Source organism: Gossypium arboreum, chromosome 2 (assembly GCF_025698485.1).
Source record: "Gossypium arboreum isolate Shixiya-1 chromosome 2, ASM2569848v2, whole genome shotgun sequence".
NCBI classification, from domain to species: domain Eukaryota; kingdom Viridiplantae; phylum Streptophyta; class Magnoliopsida; order Malvales; family Malvaceae; genus Gossypium; species Gossypium arboreum.
The window spans coordinates 8,797,475-8,809,756 of record NC_069071.1 but is presented as its reverse complement, the minus strand read 5'-3'; positions in this window follow the sequence as shown (position 1 = coordinate 8,809,756).

Here is a 12,282-nt window from a genome sequence, read left to right as displayed (position 1 = left end):
AATTTTTTTTTTATCTTATTAATGTTTTAAATACAATTTAAGTACACGAGTGATTATCAAATTAAAACTTTTCGGGACTACTATATATTTATGATAACAATCAATTTTTGAAAAGTTAGGTTGTTGACCATTGTGGCACAAAGCTTCTGACACATTGACAATAATTGATTTGAATGTTTAATACAAACTATTGTCGAAACCATCCTTTGATTTTAAAAAAATTTAAATTTAATAAAAAAAGAGGGAATCGACTTTGGGAAAACCAATGCGTGGAGCCGCCACCGATCTTTTTGTTTTGGTGTGATCGGATCACCTAAGAATTTGGTTATTTTAATAAAACATTTTTGGTTTACTAAAACAACGATTCTGGTCTACGAAAATATGAGAAAACGGGCTCGAGAGTCGGTTACGTATGAGGAAGGATTAGCACCCTCACTACGCCCAAAATTGGTACCAAGTCGATTAAATACTTCCCTTATGTCTAAAATTAAAAATGTTTTTGGAATGTGGTTCTTCTTTAATAACATTTGAATAACCCAAGTTGGTTGCCAAAAATCTTCTTGTTTCGACGTCCGAAAATTTATAATTTGAAAATACAAAAGGGTGTTCAACTATTTAGTCCAACAGAAAACCGAAACCAGCACAATAGAGTATGATTCCTCGAATTTCCAAACATTGACCATTGCCTTAACTTAGAAAATACATGTGAAATTTCGAAGAGATATTCAATTATTTAAGACAAATGAAAAAGCGCAACCCAGCACGATAGGGCACGATTCTCAAATCGCCAAACGTTGAACATCGTTTTCGTTTTTAAGTATTTTTTTTATAAACATGAGTGAGAATATAAAAGAATATTCGATCGTTTTGAACAAACGAGAAATCACAACCTAGCACGATAGGGCATGATTCTCGAATTGTCAAATGCCGAATGTTGCCTTCGTTTTAAATAATTTATAGAAGATATGAATGAAATTCTAAAGGGATACTCGATTACTTCGAGCAAACGCGAAATTGCAACCCAACACGTTAGGGCACGATTCCGCGAATTGCCAAACATCGAATCTCGTCTTCGTTTTGAAGAATTTTTGAATGAATAATCATAAAACTAGCTTAAAGCGTCTTAATGCGTTCTGAAATAGGACAAAATTGGTCATAAAGATTTGAATTTTATAAAACCACGTTTCATAAACCAAAAGGAAAATGATGATAGAGGATAATGTGCACACATAAGACACAATCAATTAGCGAACTAAAAATTAAATACAATTAACCAAAAAAAATATAATCCGATTACAATCATGCATAGGAAATAATTGATATCGTAATACAATGACGAAAATGATAATGTAACAATTCAACACAATCAAAACAATACATTAATGATGAATTAGTAATCATATAATACGATATAAGTTGACAAATTTGCATAAAAACTTAGAATACATATTTATTGAAATAGTTATTATAAAATACAAAGTTCAAATCAAATTATATATGAAACATTTAAAACACCAACTCATTTAAAAATTGATAATTCAGATGATAACTTAAGTGATGTATTAAATATGAAGGAATGAAAATAATATACAAAGTAAATTTATGAGACATGTATATACAAGTAAAATTGGGTATAATTATTTTAAAAAGTGAAATTAGTAAGGTATGAAAGAAACGAAGTTAATATATAAGTTATATAAGTAACAAAATATATATAAAAATATATATAATACATAAGGATAATATGAGAGTGTATACAATAAATAAATTATAAGATTTAAAATAGGGTTCTTAAAAGAAATATATTATACATATAAATAACTTTGAAAGAGGATACATACATAGAAAAATATTTACATAAAGTTATATGAAAATAATAACATGTACCATAGTGAAAATAATTTAACATGGATTATATACATGTGAAGAAATGTTAGAAATAATTGTATGTCAAAATATCTGTTTAATTAAAACAAGATTAACTTAATTTTATTATAAATTATATATATAATAAATTTTAAAAACACAATTATATAAGATATATATTTTTCTGTTAAAAAAAACTATATGTATAAAAGCATGGCTTTAATAATGTGTATAGGTCAAAGAATCAAGTATGTACTTAATAATAATTTAAACAACACATAAAGTAGGTGGATTTCCTTTAAATAACAAAAAGAATATATACATTAAAATAAGTTAATAGATTCAAAAGAAATTATAAAATAAGATAAAATTAAAAGTATACATAAACTAAAATAAATTTTATTACAAATTATACATACCAATTATAGAATAAATAAAAGGATCATTATAATGTTTTTTTTAAAACGAAATTCAATTACCCAAAGCAACAAAATATCACAATCAATACTCTAGCATGTAAAAGAAATTTTATGTGCAGTAAATAAAATAATGAGGATAAGACTTAATTGAAATAAAGTTAAAACAGGAGAAACAATTTACAAATAAGTAATTGCAAAATAGAGTCAATGTGTTATGCGCACAAATATGCGGGGACTGGGATTGTAAATATCTCGCGCCCATAATACTAAACTGGATCGTGGATCAAAGTGAAGCAACGCATGAATTAGCGAGCTAAATTTTAAAACATAAGGGAGGGAAATTGGGGCGCAAATTGAAGGCTGTGCACAAGGGAAGGATTCAGCGCGCAATTTCCCCATTCACACAACATGGTGCAGATCCATTTTACTATTCGGGCCCACGCGCGGACCTTTATGGTCATGGGCAGCACTGTTTTGTATTTCAGACCATTTTAAACCATTTTTCCCTTCCTTTCCTTTCAAATACCCATCCATTTTAACAAAACCAGCAGCCTTGAAATTAAATTTGCTAGGGTTCCTTTTACAAGCAGCTAGATCTCCATCAGATTTGGTGTCCAGCGGCGCGCAAAACAATTCCCGATTCTGTTGCTGTAAGTACTCGATTATGCCTTGAGGAAATTAGTAAGTATTTCCTTTTTTTACTTGAGAAAAAATAAAACTTCAAATCTCATACATTTTTAAAAAAACGAAGAAAGTTCATAAAATAGAGATTCAACACCACTTGACCCCTCTCCCCTACTTTTGTATCTTAAAGTATTCGGGATCTCATTGAGTCGATTTACCTACTAAAAGACGATCTAAACCAAACAAAAAAAAAATGAAAGAAAACTTGAGATTACCCTTGCAAATTCTTAATTGCTCCTTTTTTATTTACGTGCGTGTATATTCTGTGGTGCGTCGTGTTCGTGTTCCCCTTTCTTTTATTTACTCTCGAAAAAAAAAAGCAAGAAAATAATCACAAAGAGAAAACCTGAGATTTGGATCGAGAAATCACCTTCCAATATTGCTTTTTTGTATTGCCTATTGTGTATTCGTTCGTAAAAATCCCGATACACTAATTTTTAGGCTTTTATAGCCGAATAAATTACAATATATTCTTCTATTTCGTTGTCCTGTTGCCTCTGTTGTCTCGCTTTTGTTTGGCTTGTGGCTTTGGTTTTGTTTTCTTTTGCGTGCAGACAAGACGGGTCAGCGTTGGCTTTTCGGGTATGGGTTCGTAGACGGCGACGTGGAGGTCGTGCGTTGGCCCTTGGCACGAGGGTATGGGGCGATAGCGCATAAAGTATGGGCGATTGAACTTGGGAAATGAGAAGTTTTAGGACTAGTTGGGCTAAGGTTTAGTTTTGGGCTTGGGTATATTGGGTCATTATATTTGTTTATGGGCCCGGCTATATTGGTCTGTCAGATAATGCCCTCTTTGCTCATTGTCGTGTAACGAGAATAGAGCAAAGATTATAAAAGGACTAATTTTGCCCGGGCTCTCCGAGTCATGAGTTTCTGATCCTTGATCTTCTTTAAATGGCCTCTTGACGGCTTCAATCGCTTTTATCGCAACTCGTGAATGCGGATTCGCTATCTTTGGTCCGCTTCTCCCGTCAACGCAGAGACGCCAAAACTGTTATCTTCAACTTGTTCCCTATAAACACGGGGATGCCAAATCTACTTTTTCGATTTGTTTTCGACAATACTGAGATGCCAAATCATCTTAGATCCGCTTCAATGAAATCATTTGAAGGTTGGATCTGCTATGTATCTCGCTTCAATATGGAGAATTTGATCCTACCCTATCGCAACTTCGAGGTATAGGACTCGTAATTCGTAGCTTTGATCTGTTCCATCGCAACTCAGGAAATAAGATCCATTATCTTCACTGCTCCACTACAATTTCAAGGAGATGAGACTCGTGATTTCAACCCGCCTGCCACAACTTTAGGGAGATAAGGTTTGTCGGATCGCTTCATCTTGTAATTTCGAGAGAAGATCTGTGATTTTCAATCTACTCCACTAAAACTTCAAGGAGATCTGCTATGGCTTTTAGCCGCTCCAACGCCATTTCAGGGAGAAGATATTTGATTTCCAGCCTGTTACCCTACTACTTAGGGGGTTAAGGCCCATCATCTTCGATCTGTTTCCCTACTACTTAGGGGGTCAAGGCTTGTTTTCTCTGATCTGCTCCACTGGAGACGAGATCTGCAATCGTCAGCCTACTCCACTACAACTTTAGGGAGCTAGAATGATGGCTTAAATCTGCTTCAATGCAACTTTAGGAAGCTATGATTCTTCGTTTTTTATTTGCTATTTGTCAATACAGAGACGCCAAATCTGCTAGATTTACCAATGTCGCCATACTGTCTTCTAAAGACATGACGTGTACTATGGGTTTCCTGTATCTGTGTACGTCAAATAACTAGGATGTTATGATCGAGATGAATCAAGTGCTCCTAGCTAAACGTGTTATGAATGGATCAAATAACTAGGATGCTATGATTGAAATGAATCAAATGCTCTTAATTAGATGTGTTATGAATGATGTATGAATGAAAATGTCATTTTTTTTGAATTTTTTTGCCTAATTTGGTATTACTCGTTGTTCATCAACATATTATTCTGCCTTTCCTTCGACTGGTACCTCTGGCAGAAAACCCCAAGAATAATCACAATCTGGGCTATTCTTCCTCTAACGTTTCTAACCCTTAAATTTGGGTAATTCAAACTAATTAATCCCGTTTCAGGTCCTTGTATCATTTAGAAGCTTTTCAGAGTAATATGCAAAACTCTTTTGTGAATATTATTAGTCCATTAATCATCATTTCGATGAAAAACACTTGACAAAGGTTATCGCATTAGACAAAATGGAATTTTATTTGAGAACAAAACTCAAAATGAATAGGGTAATCAAGATAGTAAATTTGCTAAGATACAAAATGAGAACTAACAAATTAATCAAGATAGCACATTCTGCCAAAAAATGTAAAGTGAATGAGATAAGAAAAAGTGTCCCAGATATCGTAGTATGAACTTCTCTGCACAAATTTCTCGAGGACCCTTTGAACTCGGTATGCGTTAGAAGATCAAAAGTATTTTGTCGATGCCCCAAGATGTGACATCCCTCCTTCTTGTCAATTCAGATGAAACATGACCACTGCATGCCCCCAACTTCGATCAAAATTTGAATCGCCCATTCTTGGGTTTTCAACTCAAAACCCCTTTGGTCTCAAAGCGCCCTTTTACGGGTTTTCGCCTTGGCCTCTCCATTTTTTTATTTTTTTATTTTTTTTATTTTTAGGTAAAATACCTCTTGACCGAATCTGAATTCACGGGATTAGGCAAGCTTTTACTATCCATCTCGGTCAAAATCAGAGCCCCTCCAGAAAAAGCCTTCTTTACCACATAAGGTCCCTCCCAATTCGGCATCCATTTTCCTCTGAAGTCCTTTTGTATGGGAAGGATCTTTTTCAATATGAGGTCTCCTTCATGGAATTCTCTAGGGCGAACCTTCTTATTGTAAGCCCGCATCATTCTCTTTTGATACATTTGACCATGATAGATAGCCTTTAGCCTCTTTTCCTCAATCAAGTTCAACTGGTCGTATCGAGACTGGACCCATTCTGCTTCATTTAACTTTAGTTCTGAAAGCACACGTAGAGAGGGAATCTCGATCTCAATAGGTAGAACCGCCTCCATTCCATAAACTAAAGAGAATGGTGTTGCCCCGGTAAATGTTTTGATTGATGTCCGGTAGGCATATAGGGCAAATGGTAATTTCTCGTGCCAATCTTTATAGGCTCAGTCATTTTTCCTATGATTTTCTTTATATTTTTATTGGCCGCTTCTACTGCACCATTCATCTTTGGGCGATACGGTGACGAGTTATGATGTTTAATCTTGAACTGGCTACAGACCTTTGCTATCGTGCTATTGTTTAAGTTCAGTGCATTGTCCGATATGATTCGCTCAGGCATCCCATATCGACATATGATTTCTTTCTTCAAGAACTTACTGACTGCCGACTTTGTGACGTTGGCGTAAGAAGTGGCCTCTACCCATTTGGTGAAGTAATCTATAACCACAAAGATGAAACGATGTCCATTAGATGCCTTTGGTGAGATTGGCCCAATGACATCCATGCCCTACATAGAGAAAGGCCATGGAGAAGCCATGACGTGAAGGGGTGAAGGAGGTACATGAATTTTATCTCCATAGATTTGGCATTTATGGCATTTCTTGGCATAGTTGATGCAATCTCTTTCCATAGTGGACCAATAATATCCGAACCTCATAATCTGTCTGGCCATGGTGAAACCATTAGCATGTGTTCCACAGACACCTTCATGAACCTCTTCCAAGATTTGCTTAGCCTCGATAGCGTCTACACATCTTAAGAGTACCTGATCATTCCTTCTCTTGTATATGATTTCTCCATCCAAGACATAGTCACTAGCCAACCTTCTTAATGTCCTCTTGTCATTCTCAGTTGCTTGGTCTGGGTATTCACGACTCTTCACATATCGTAAAATATCCTGATACCAAGGATGGTCATCTTTCTCTTCTTCTTCTTCGATGTTGCAGCAATGACCCGGAGCCTCATAAATGCTCATTTGGATAGGCTTCATATCCTCTTGCTTGTTCACTTTGATCATAGAAGCTAAAGTTGCCAAGGCATCAGCCATCTGGTTTTCATCTCGTGGGAGATAGCAGAAAGTGATATCGTCAAACTCCTCGATTAACTCAAGAAGCGGTCTTCGATAATCGATCACTTGGGATCTCTTGTCTCCCATTCACATTTAAGTCGATAGATCACTAGCGTAGAATCTCCAGATACCTCTAATACTTTTATTTTATGTTCTATGGTCGCACGGATGCCCATGATGCATGCCTCAGATTCCGCCATGTTGTTTGTGCAATCAAAATCTAATTTATGGCGAAAGGATAATGATCTCCGTTGGGGATACCAAGATCGCCTGATTCTATCACCTACAGCATTTGAAGCTCCGTCAAAATTCAGCTTCCAAGGGTGGCCTTCTTGAGAGTCTTCTTCTGTGGTTGCAACATACATTAGATCTTCATTCGGGAAATCAAAGCTCAATGGCTCATAATCTTCTAGAGCTCTCATCGCCGTAAAGTCTCGCTATTGCACTCCCTTTACAGCCTTTTGATTCACGTAGACTATGTCGAACTCAGAAAGTAGAATTTGCCAATGAGCCATTCTTCCGTTCAAAGTGTTTGATTCCATCATGTATTTCAAAGGGTCCAGTTTTGAGATGAGCCAAGTTGTGTGGTACAACATGTATTGCCTCAGTCTTCGGGTTGTCCAAATCAAAGCACAACACAACTTCTCGATCGGCGAATATCTCGTTTCACATTCAGTGAATTTCTTGCTGAGATAGTATATTGCTCTTTCTTTTCTTCCAATCTCGTCATGTTGGCCTAGCACGCATCCCATGGAATTCTCGAACACCCTCAAGTACAATATCAGTGGTTTATCCGGATAAGGTGGCATCAGTACTGGGGCATTGGATAGGTAATGCTTGACCTTGTCAAAAGTTCTCTGGCACTCCTCATCCCAAACACCTGGATTATACTTCCTAAGGAGACGAAATATCGGATCACATTTTTCATCGGCCAGAGATGAACCGAAGCGATGTAATTCAGCCTTCCTAGGAAACCTCGAACTTCTTTTTGAGTACGTGGTGGAGGTAATTCTTGTATAGCCCTGACTTTATCTGGGTCGATCTCAATTCCTTTTTCACTGACCACAAATCCCAACAGTTTTCCGACCGGGCTCAAGGTACACTTCATGGGTTGAGTTTTAGTTGGAACTTCCTTAACCTTAAGAATAGTTTCCTCAGGACCTGCACATGCTCATTTTCTGTTCTGGATTTTGCAATCATGTCATCGACGTAAACTTCGATCTCTTTATGCATCATATCATGGAATAAAGTTACCATGGCTCTCTAATTTGTTGCTCCCGCGTTTTTTAGCCCAAATGGCATAACTTTATAACAAAATGTTCCCCACATGGTTACGAATGTGGTCTTTTCCATGTCTTCCGGATGAATCTTTATCTGGTTGTATCCCGAGAAGCCGTCCATGAACGAGAAAAGTGAGTAACCCGCTGTGTTATCCACTAATGTATCAATGTGAGGCAACGGAAAGTTATCTTTTGGGCTGGCTTTGTTTAGATCCCAATAATCTACGCACATCCGTACCTTCCCGTCTTTCTTAGGAACTGGGACTATATTGGCCACCCATTCTGAGTACTCGACCACTTGTAAGAAACCGGCGTCGAACTGCTTCTTGACCTCTTCTTTTATTTTCAACAAAACATCGGGTCTCATCCTTCGGAGTTTCTGTTGAACTGGCTTACATTCTTCCTTAATAGGGAGTCGATGCACCACGATATCGGTATTCAATCCCGGCATGTCTTTATATGACCAGGCAAAGACATCCTTGAATTCTCGGAGTAACTCGATGAGGCCTCACTTTGTTTCTGCAGCGATATTAGCTCCAATTTTCACCTCTTTTCCTTCTCCTAAGCTCACAATTTCTACCGACTCTTTGTGAGGTAAGATTTGTTTCTCCTCTTGTTCTACCATTCTTAACAAATCAGGGGATAGGCCACAATTTTGGTCATCTTCAAAATCCTCCGTGTCCTCTATACATAAGTCTTGTTCGAAAGGAATCTCTGAGTCATTGGCAATATCGCTTATATCATTGATATCTGGGGACCTGTTATGGATGAAGAAAGAAATCCAAAGAACAATGAATCTAAGAATATTTTATTTGTATGGTATGACTATGAATGAATTGGAAAGAATAAAAGAATATTCACTCAATATGATACGCAAAAATGTATTTTTTATTAAAATAACGATATTTGGACATATGCCTATTTCATAAAAGGATTCTTATTGCCCCTAGGCTTAGAGTAATAAGCTTGTTTTGAACATTACTCTGAGTTAACCCTAAAAGTTACAGGGATCTCCTCTATGGTCCAATTGTTTAAAACGCTTCCAGGGATGTAAGGGCGAATTCCAGCTAAATTTTCTTCAGTTTTTCCCTCGGATATGGCGTTAATGCTCAAACTGTTCAATATTTTTTCGGCGGGCTCTTTCCTTGTCGATCTTCCTTTAGAGTGAATAGTCCCTCCTGAGACGAATGTTTTGGATAAATGAGGGAAGATCATCGGCTCCCACTTGACCTCTTCACCACACAAACGTGCTCTCCTCATCTTTTGCCTTTTCTCCAGCTCTTTCTTCTTTTGCTTCGCATCTGGCTTAAATCCTAAGCCAAAGCGGTCTCGTTTTTCCTTCAACACTGGTACCTCGATCCTTCCTTGGAGGCATCTTCCCAGTCCTTTCCCTGGCAAAGCTCCTTTGCCAACAGTTAATCGTAGGCCCATCCTTGTGGTTTTGGATATTCTAGGTGCTGGGATCTTGTTTCCTTCGATGATGAATGTAGCATTGACAAATTCTAGTGATCGAAAAGAGCATTCTATCGCCTCATTGTCTGTACCCATGTACGGTGCGTCACTGGTGACAGATGCAATGATGTCTTCCTCCGCGTTTATCGTTACCAACCTACCCTCAGTTACCAACTTCAACTTTTGGTGTAGGGACGACGGTACTGCCCCTGCCGAGTGAATCCACGGTCTCCCTAACAGGCAATTGTATGAGGGCTTGATGTCCATTACTAAGAAGTCCACCTCGTATGTATTTGGGCCAATCAAGAGAGGTATCTCGATTCTTCCCATCACTCTCCTTTCCATACCATCGAATGCTCTCACGACGTTTTGACATGTCTTCATGTGAGAGCTATCAACTGGCAGCCTATTTAGCGTGGACAAGGGCATGACATTCAATGCCGATCCATTATCAATCAATACCCCCGGCAATGTGTATCCTTTGCAGCGAGTGGTAATGTGTAGGGCCTTTGTAGATCCCATGCCTCCCGGTGGTATTTCATCATCATTAAAGAAAATAAAATTATCCGCGCTGATGTTATTGACCAGATGATCGAGTTTGTTGACAGAGATGTCATCCGCAACATATGTTTCATTTAAAACCTTCATTAATGCACTTCGGTGAGTATCTGAACTCAAGAGCAAGGCTAGTACGGATATACGAGCTAGCTGTTTGTGCAATTGCTCCACAACGTCAGATCATTGTGTTTTAAGAATTTTAAGAATTCTTTAGCCTCTTTTTCGATTCTGTGCTCATTGACGGGTGATTCAGTGCGGTCGTCTTTTCCTTTTCTTGTTCAATGACCACGGATTTTCCTTTAGCTGATTCTGCCTTTGTGTTCGGAGTATAACGCCTTCATTGCGTGTATAGAAACCTCGTCTTGACCTTTCTCCAAAGCGACAATCGGATTTTCCTCCCGGATCGTTACATTGCGATCAGATTCCAAGGAACCCTTTGCTATCCTTATAAGGAAAGCAACGGGCTTTTGAATTATGACCTTTGGCGCAATTAATTGGTACTCGACTTCATTGACTCTTGGTCGATATAATTACGACCGGGTGATTAACCCTCGGACATTGTTGGTTGGCCCTTGTTTCGACGCACACATATTCTCCTTCGGCCCTCGGTGTACTCAAAGAATTCGATCTCTTTATTTTCTATCAATCTCGCACGAGCCACGAATTTATTGCACTTTTGGATCTCATGCCCTTCCTCGTCGTGGAATTCACAATAGTATTTCCCTCCTTCAGGCTTTTCCTCTAAACCTTGTATAAGTAAACCTTCTTCCACCATTTTCTTCCAAACCCATCTCAACGGGGTCTTTACCTCCGATACGTCCATCTTAGTTCTCCTTCCTCTACTTTCGCTTATCACGTTTACCCCATTGTCTGAATGACTGGGTAACGGATTTCCCGCCACATTAGGTTTTGTGGGATCATCGAACTTCACAATGCCCATCTTTATGAACCTTTCGACTAATTTATTGAAGGCCGTACAGTTCTCAATTGTGTATCCCGCAATTCCTGCATGGTATTCGCATTGCGAGTTTGCATCATACCACTTTGGGAATGGAGGTTGCATGGGTTTTAGATAAAAGGGAGACACTACATGCGCATCGAACAGATTCTGGTAAAGCTCCCTATACGTCATTGGGATTGGCGTGAACTGGACTCTTTCCGTGTTAGGCCTTAGATTGGAATCTTGACTTGCGGAGCCCTGATGGCTAGTAGTCACTGCCCTCAGCTGGTTTACTGTGACCGGCTTGGAATAACCCTTATAATATGCGCTTGCATTGTTCACCTCATTTTCTTTCCTTCTTGGAGCCGTTCTCTTGGCATTTTCCCCTGCTTCAATCTTCCCACATCTTACCGTTTTTATCATCTCCCGGACATTACTATGTCCGAGAAGCTTTAGTAGCACTTCCTAACATGTGGTTAATGAATGGGGCATTTAGAGTGTTAATAAATAGCATGGTCGCTTCCTTCTCCAAGAGGGATGGTGGACTTGCATCGCTATTTCCTCCACCGTTGTGCATATTGTCCGAAGGTTTCACTCGGCTTCTTTTCCATGTTTTGTAGGGTGATTCGTCACAAGTGCTATGTCCACACGTGACCGTATTGTTTTATGAAAGCTTGAGCCAAGTCCTTCCATGAACCAATTTGGGTACTAGTGAGTTGGTTATACCACTTGGCGCAGATCCGATCAAACCGTCCCGAAACAAGTGGATCAACAATGATCATTGTTAACATACCTGTCATCCTTCGACGAACATCGTAATATGAGCTTCAGGGCCGCTCGTCCCGTTATACTTTTCGAACTCCGGGGTTTTAAATTTTGGTGGGAGCACCAGATCTGGGACCAAGCTTAAGTCCTTGGCGTCGATCCTGCCACAGTAATCAGTAACTTCCATTGCTTTGAATTTTTCCTCAAGCCATTTGCACCGATTATCGAGTTGTTTTGCCATATCTATTTTT